The following is a 7224-nucleotide window of genomic DNA, read 5'->3' on the forward strand; positions in this document are numbered from 1 at the left end:
ATATTAATAATAGGATGATTTTAGCCATCCAACCATTTTGTCTTCTTCTAGACTATTTCTCATCATTCAAATTAACATGATATATTATATGATTTGGACCATTAGACCATGTCAACTATTGGAGTAGCCATGTTGGCTATCTCATATGTTGGACCCAATGAATGGTGGGAAGGCCACCACTATGCTGTTGGGGTTTACCAGACATACCTAGAATTACCTCTATATTTGGTGACCACTTCAAGCTATTATTTAAATCTTAAATAATAAAAGTAATAGCCATGTGTTTCATTTGCTTAGGCTCTATCTTCAAACTAGCTCATAGCAGACTATCCAGGAAGGTCAGGGTGGGATGATAATGCGGCCACATTTGAAATGAATATTGTGGAAAATAACTTGCATGGAGACACAGAAGCAACTTTATTACAACAGAAGATTTCAATTTTCTGTCCTTGAATGACATAAACAGTTTTTGTCTCGGCATGAGATAAACATTTTTAGAATACCTGTTTGGTTGTGCATTGCCTATGATCCTAATCAGCCGACTACTTTCATTGGAGGAACATTGGCGATTCTTGACAACACTTTCTCATGGGCATAGTAGGCATTTTTTTCCACTTTTCCTTTGTTATAGTTATGAAGTTTTTGACATTCATGTTTGATTTTGTTCAGGGAGTGCTTGACTCTTAGTCCCAATCTTGTGCAGTGCCTATAACATTAATCATAATTGACCTCCACATGGCTCTTGGTTCCCAAAATGGGATGGAGCATAGTGCGAGTAAAGATGGTTCCATAGAATGGTTGACATTTCCAAATTACATCTCACAAAGCCTTGAGGTTATCGATTTTCTGGCTTCGAGGTACAATATGTGCCCTGCACTTACAACGCCAAGTGGAGATTTCTTTCTACCTCCTCCGGTGCGTCTTTGTTGTCCTAGTGAACGAAGTGGTGGCTCCCTATACTGTTAGTATGCAATAACAAATCCTTAAACTCATTTCCCTATACTGGTATGTCTGCAAGCTTATACCATGCTAATTTTTGGGCTGGTTGTGTGTGATATGTTTTTATTCAACATTTAAGTAGGGGAAAGTAGGAGAAAACAATCTAAACAAAAGCCCCTTCCGTCATTACAAGTTAATTAGTTCATCCTTCGTGTTCTTTGACTTTTATGTGTTTTTATGCTAGCTCTTGCTTGCTCTTTCTTTGAGTGTTGCTTGCCTGATTTATGTATGTCTTAAAAACCTATCGTTCAATTTGGTGGCACCACCGTAGGTATATGAGTAGCCTTGGTAATAAAAGGGTTGAACTCTTTGGTGTGGGAGCAAGAGGTAGTGACCCTGTAGTTGAGGACAACGTTCAAATGATATTATGTGAGATTTGATTTCTGTCCTATGTTCTTGTCATATGTCTTTGATTTATCTCTCATATTGTTTTTTCAAACATTGAGGCATTTCACTAGCCAAAGCCTAAGGATTAAGGTTTGGTCCTTGCACGTGGGTGTTTTTAAATGGATAAACAATGTAAAATACTAATAAACAAATATCAAAAATTTAATCCTCATTCCCAAAGACTTATCCGAATGAGAGAATGTTTATATCTGCTTTCAATATCTCCATCCATGGTCTTTTGGGTCTTTTGGATTGGAATCATGAATATTTTTTCTAACTGGGACTGTAATTGGCCTTCATTGAACAAGTCGAAACCATCTTAGTCTTCTTTCTCTACTTATACATTTTCTTTAATGCATTCGTTTCTATTTTTTTTTTTTATCTTCATTAGTATGTCCTCATATCCTTCTCAACATCCTCATCTCGGTTACGATTAATTTTTTTTAATATGATGCTTTTGAACTACCCAACATTTAGTTCCATGAAGCATAGTTAGTCTTATTGTTGTTCCATAAAAAAAAATTCTTTTAAATTGATTAATATGCATTTGTCACATAGACTTCTAGAAGCACACCTCTACTTTAACCATCCAAATATGTTTTTATGGGAATAACATTTTGTTTACAATTCGTTGAGAACCTAGGTCTGTTCATTTATTTTCACACTTTAAACGTATCACTTTTACATAAAAAAGGCATTCCTACGGGGACACACGATAAGATAAGGATTAGATTTTATCATTGATTCCTTGCCCTTTTATGATTAAAAATTAACTCACATAAAATGTCCAATGTCTCAAATTAATTAAAATTTAGTAGACTAAAAATCGTGGGGTGATGTTATTGTTTAGTAGATATTAATAATTGGTATGTGATGTGGTTAGTTGGTAGATATTAGTGCTTCGTTATTAGTGTATAATAATTGTTTTAAAATTATGGTTAGAGGTAGACTGTTTATAATAGGAGGTAAATTTTACAAAGGGTTTATGCCTTGAGGCATGCTTTATTATGCAATGAGTCTTACATCTCAATAGCTTCAACATAACAAAAAATCGTGGGTCAATTTTTTTTAATTTTCTTATTTAATTTTACACAAATACCCTCCCAATGTCTCTTATTTACATAATCCTACTAAATAGAAGTATTTTTTTCTATTCAAGAGCTCTCTTAAAATTCCTCTTTAAAATCTTAAAATTTTTCTATACCAAAATTTCTTTTTAGAGGCTTCAATATTCATTGAATTCGAATCCATTGATTCCTACAACTTTCTTATGAAGATTGTGATTAAATAGAACCAAGAAATCAAGTTTAGTTGTTAGTACATAGTCGTTAATAGTTAGTGTGTAATGTGGTTAGTTGGTAGATGAGGGCTTCATTATTAGTGTGTAATGGTTTTAAAATTATGGTTAGAGGTAGATTGTTTATGGTAAGAGGTAATTTTTACAAAGGGTTTATGCCTTGAGGCTTATGCCTAATGTTTCACGCTTCATTATGCAATGAGCCTTACACAATAGGTTCAACATAACCCAAAATCGTGGGTCAATTTTTTTTAATTTTCTTATTTTATTTTACACAAATACCCTCTCAATGTCTCTTATTTACATAATCATACTAAAAAGAAGTGTTTTTTGTGTTCAAGAGATATCTCAAAATCTCATTTTAAAACCTTAAAATCTATCTATACCAAAATTTCTTCTTAGAGGCTTTAATATTTATCGAACTCGAATCCATTGTTTCCTACAACTTCTCACGAAGATTGTCATCAAATATAACCAAGAAATCAAGGTATGTAATTTTTCTATGTATATTCTTGAATTTTTTACCTATATTTTTTTTCAAAAATTCATATTTCTCTCTTGTTCTAGTGTTTTATTCTTGTATTTTTTGATTTATTCTACCTATTTTTTTGTTTGTTGTTTATTTGATGTTTTTAATGTTTAATTTTTATCTAATGCTTTAAAGGTTTTACTTGTTTTTCTATTTTTAATGATACATCCAACATTTTTAATGTTTAAAAAATTGTTTGGAGGTGCATAAGCCTTACTTTTTGTATTTGATTAAGTGGTGCAAGAATCCAATTCTTTTGCTTTGAAGGTTTTACTTGTTTTTCTATTTTTAATGATACATCCAACATTTTTAATGTTTAAAAAATCGTTTGGAGGTGCATAAGCCTTACTTTTTGATTAGGTGGTGCAAGAATCCAATTCTTTTGTTTTAATTATTCTCTAGTTTATAATAGGATCTAAAATACTATTCCTAGGCCAAGAGTAGTTGTTTATTTGATGTTTGATACTCTATGAGTGATGATACATTCTACATTTTTAATGTTTAATTTTTATTTGATGCTTTGAAGGTTTTACTTGTTTTTTATATTTTTAATGATACGTCCTACATTTTTAATGTTTAAAAGATTGTTTGGAGGTGTATAAGCTTTACTTTTTGTAATTGGTTAGGTGGTGTAAGAATCCAATTCTTTTGGGATTGGTTTAGTGTTGCCAAATTAGATTTTGTAGAAATTATTTTATTAGTGCAAAAATTTAGACTTTTTGATCTGTTTTAGTGAGTTTAGATTTCGACTATTTTGTGTGACACGAAAATTAGATTTTGTGTCACGGGTAATTATATATATATATATAGAGAGAGAGAGAGAGAGAGAGATAGAGAGGTAAGTATAATAAGGTCTAAAATACTATTTCTAGGCCTGGAGTAGTTGTTTATTTGATGTTTAATACTATTTTTATTTGATGCTTCGAAGGTTTTACTTGTTTTTATATTTTTTAATGATACATCCTACATTTTTACTGTTTAAAAAATCGTTTGGAGGTGTATAAGCCTTACTTTTTGTAATTGGTTAGGTGGTGCAAGAATCAATTTTTTTTGGGATTGGTTTAGTGTTGCCAAATTAAATTTTGTAGCAACTATTTTATTAGCGCAAAAATTTAGATTTTTGGATATATTTTAGTGAGTTAAGATTTTGTAACTGTTTTGTGTGACACGAAATTTAGATTTCGTTTTTTGTCACGGGTAATTATATTTATATATATAGTCATTAATAGTTAGTGCGAAATGTACTTAGTTGGTAGATATAAGTGTTTCATTTGATTTGTAATTAATAGTTTTATTAGATGTTATTGCTTAGTAGATAGTTGTTAATGTGTAATATGGTTAGTTGGTAGATATTAGTGTTTTGTTATTAGTGTGTAATAATGGTTTTAAAATTATGGTTATAAGGGTTTATGCCTTGAGGCGTACGCCTCATGCCTCACGCTTCATTATGCAATGAGCCTTACACCTCAATAGGTTTAACATAACCCAAAATCATGGGTCAATTTTTTTTATTTTCTTGTTTAATTTTACACAAATACCCTCCCAATGTCTCTTATTTACATAACCGTACTAAATAGAAGTGTATTTTGTTTGTTTATATGTGTTCCCAATTTTCACACTTTAGACGTATCACTTTTACATAAAAATGGCATTCCTATAGGGAGGACACACGATAAGATAAGGATTAAATTTTATCATTGATTCCTTGCCCTTTTAGGATTAAAAATTTACTCACATAAAATGTCCAATGTCTCAAATTAATTAAAACTCAGTAGATTAAAAATTGTGGGGTGATGTTATTGTTTAGTAGATATTAATAGTTGGTATGTGATGTGGTTAGTTGGTAGATATTAGTGTTTCGTTATTAGTGTGTAATAATTGTTTTAAAATTATGGTGAGAGGTAGATTGTTTATAATAGGAGGTAATTTTTACAAAGGGTTTTATGCCTTGAGGCATGCTTTATTATGCAATGAGTCTTACATCTCAATAGCTTCAACATAACCAAAAATCGTGGGTCAATTTTTTTTTATTTTCTTATTTAATTTTACACAAATACCCTTCCAATGTCTCTTATTTACATAATCCTACTAAATAGAAGTATTTTTTTCTATTCAAGAGATCTCTTAAAATCCCTCTTTAAAACCTTAAAATTTTCCTATACCAAAATTTCTTTTTAGAGGCTTCAATATTCATCAAATTCGAATCCATTGGTTCCTACAACTTTCTTATGAAGATTGTGATCAAATAGAACTAAGTAATCAAGTTATTAGTTTTCAGTAGATAGTCATTAATAGTTAGTGTGTAATGTGGTTAGTTGGTAGATGAGGGCTTCATTATTAGTGTGAAATAATGGTTTTAAAATTATGGTTAGAGGTAGATTGTTTATGGTAAGAGGTAATTTTTACAAAGGGTTTATGCCTTGAGGCTTATGCGTAATGCCTCACGCGTCATTATGCAATGAGCCTTACACAATAGGTTCAACATAACCCAAAATCGTGGGTCAATTTTTTTTTTTTCTTATTTTATTTTACACAAATACCCTCCCAATGTCTCTTATTTACATAATCATACTAAAAAGAAGTGTTTTTTGTATTCAAGAGATCTCTCAAAATCTCACTTTAAAACCTTAAAATCTATTTATACCAAAATTTCTTCTTAGAGGCTTTAATATTTATCGAATTCGAATCCATTGTTTCCTACAACTTTCTCACAAATATTGTCATCAAATATAACCAAGAAATCAAGGATCTACTAAGGTTTTGAGGTATGTAATTTTTCTATGTATATTCTTGAATTTTTTACCTATATTTTTTTTCAAAAACTTATATTTCTCTTTTTTTTTGTGTTTGATTATTTTATTGTTTAGTTTTATTCTACCTTTTTTTTTGTTTGTTGTTTATTTGATGTTGATACTTTATAAGGGATGATACATCCTACATTTTTAATGTTTAATTTTTATTTAATGCTTTGAAGGTTTTACTTGTTTTTCTATTTTTAATGATACATCCAACATTTTTAATGTTTAGAAAATCGTTTGGAGGTGCATAAGCCTTACAAAATTAAGTGGTGCAAGAATCCAATTCTTTTGCTTTGAAGGTTTTACTTGTTTTTCTATTTTTAATGATACATCCAACATGTATAATGTTTAAAAAAATCGTTTGGAGGTGCATAAGCCTTACTTTTTGATTAGGTGGTGCAAGAATCCAATTCTTTTGAGATTGGTTTAGTGTTACAAAATTAGATTTTGTAGAAATTATTTTACTAGTGCAAAAATTTTGACTTTTGGATCTGTTTTAGTGAGTTTAGAGGTAAGTATTTAGTGGTTATTGTGCATTATTAGTATTATGTAGTCAATAGTTAGTACGAAATGTAGTTAGTTGGTAAATGTAAGTGTTTCGTTTGGTTATTAATTAATAGTTGTTTTTACAATTTAGTTATTAGATGTTATAATTAGTTATTAGATGTTATTGTTTAGTAGATAGTCGTTAATAGTTAGTGTGTAATGTGGTTAGTTGGTAGATATTAGTACTTCGTTATTAGTGTGTAATAATGATTTTAAAATTATGGTTAGGGGTAGATTGTTTATAATAAGTAGTTTTTACAAAGGATTTATGCCTTGAGGCTTACGCCTTTTGAATTTTTTTACTTATTTTTTTTTTATATAGAAAAACTCTTTTTTTTTTTTCTTTTTTGTGTTTGATTCTTTTATTTTTTGTTTTAATTATTCTCTAGTTTATAATAGGATCTAAAATACTATTCCTAGGCCTAGAGTATTTGTTTATTTGATGTTTGATACTCTATGAGTGATGATACATTCTACATGTTTAATGTTTAATTTTTATTTGATGCTTTGAAGGTTTTACTTGTTTTTATATTTTTAATGATACATCCTACATTTTTTACGCTTAAAAAGTCATTTGGAGGTGTATAAGCCTTGCTTTTTGTAATTGGTTAGGTGGTGTAAGAATCCAATTCTTTTGGGATTGGTTTAGTGTTGTCAAATTAGATTTT

General features: G+C 29.8%; 1 long non-coding RNA gene across 1 annotated transcript; it reads left to right on the forward strand.

The window, feature by feature from the left end:
• The first annotated feature begins 208 nt into the window (after positions 1-208).
• LOC147381455 (uncharacterized) lies at positions 209-1156 on the forward strand. The gene is made up of 2 exons (XR_015174562.1): positions 209-597; positions 704-1156. It is a non-coding gene; the product is annotated as an uncharacterized LOC147381455 (long non-coding RNA).
• Positions 1157-7224: the final 6068 nt, after the last annotated feature.

This window comes from Akebia trifoliata, unplaced genomic scaffold, assembly GCF_017979445.1.
Source record: "Akebia trifoliata isolate Shusen 1 unplaced genomic scaffold, ASM1797944v1 Contig00476_ERROPOS174545, whole genome shotgun sequence".
Taxonomy (NCBI): Eukaryota; Viridiplantae; Streptophyta; class Magnoliopsida; order Ranunculales; family Lardizabalaceae; genus Akebia; species Akebia trifoliata.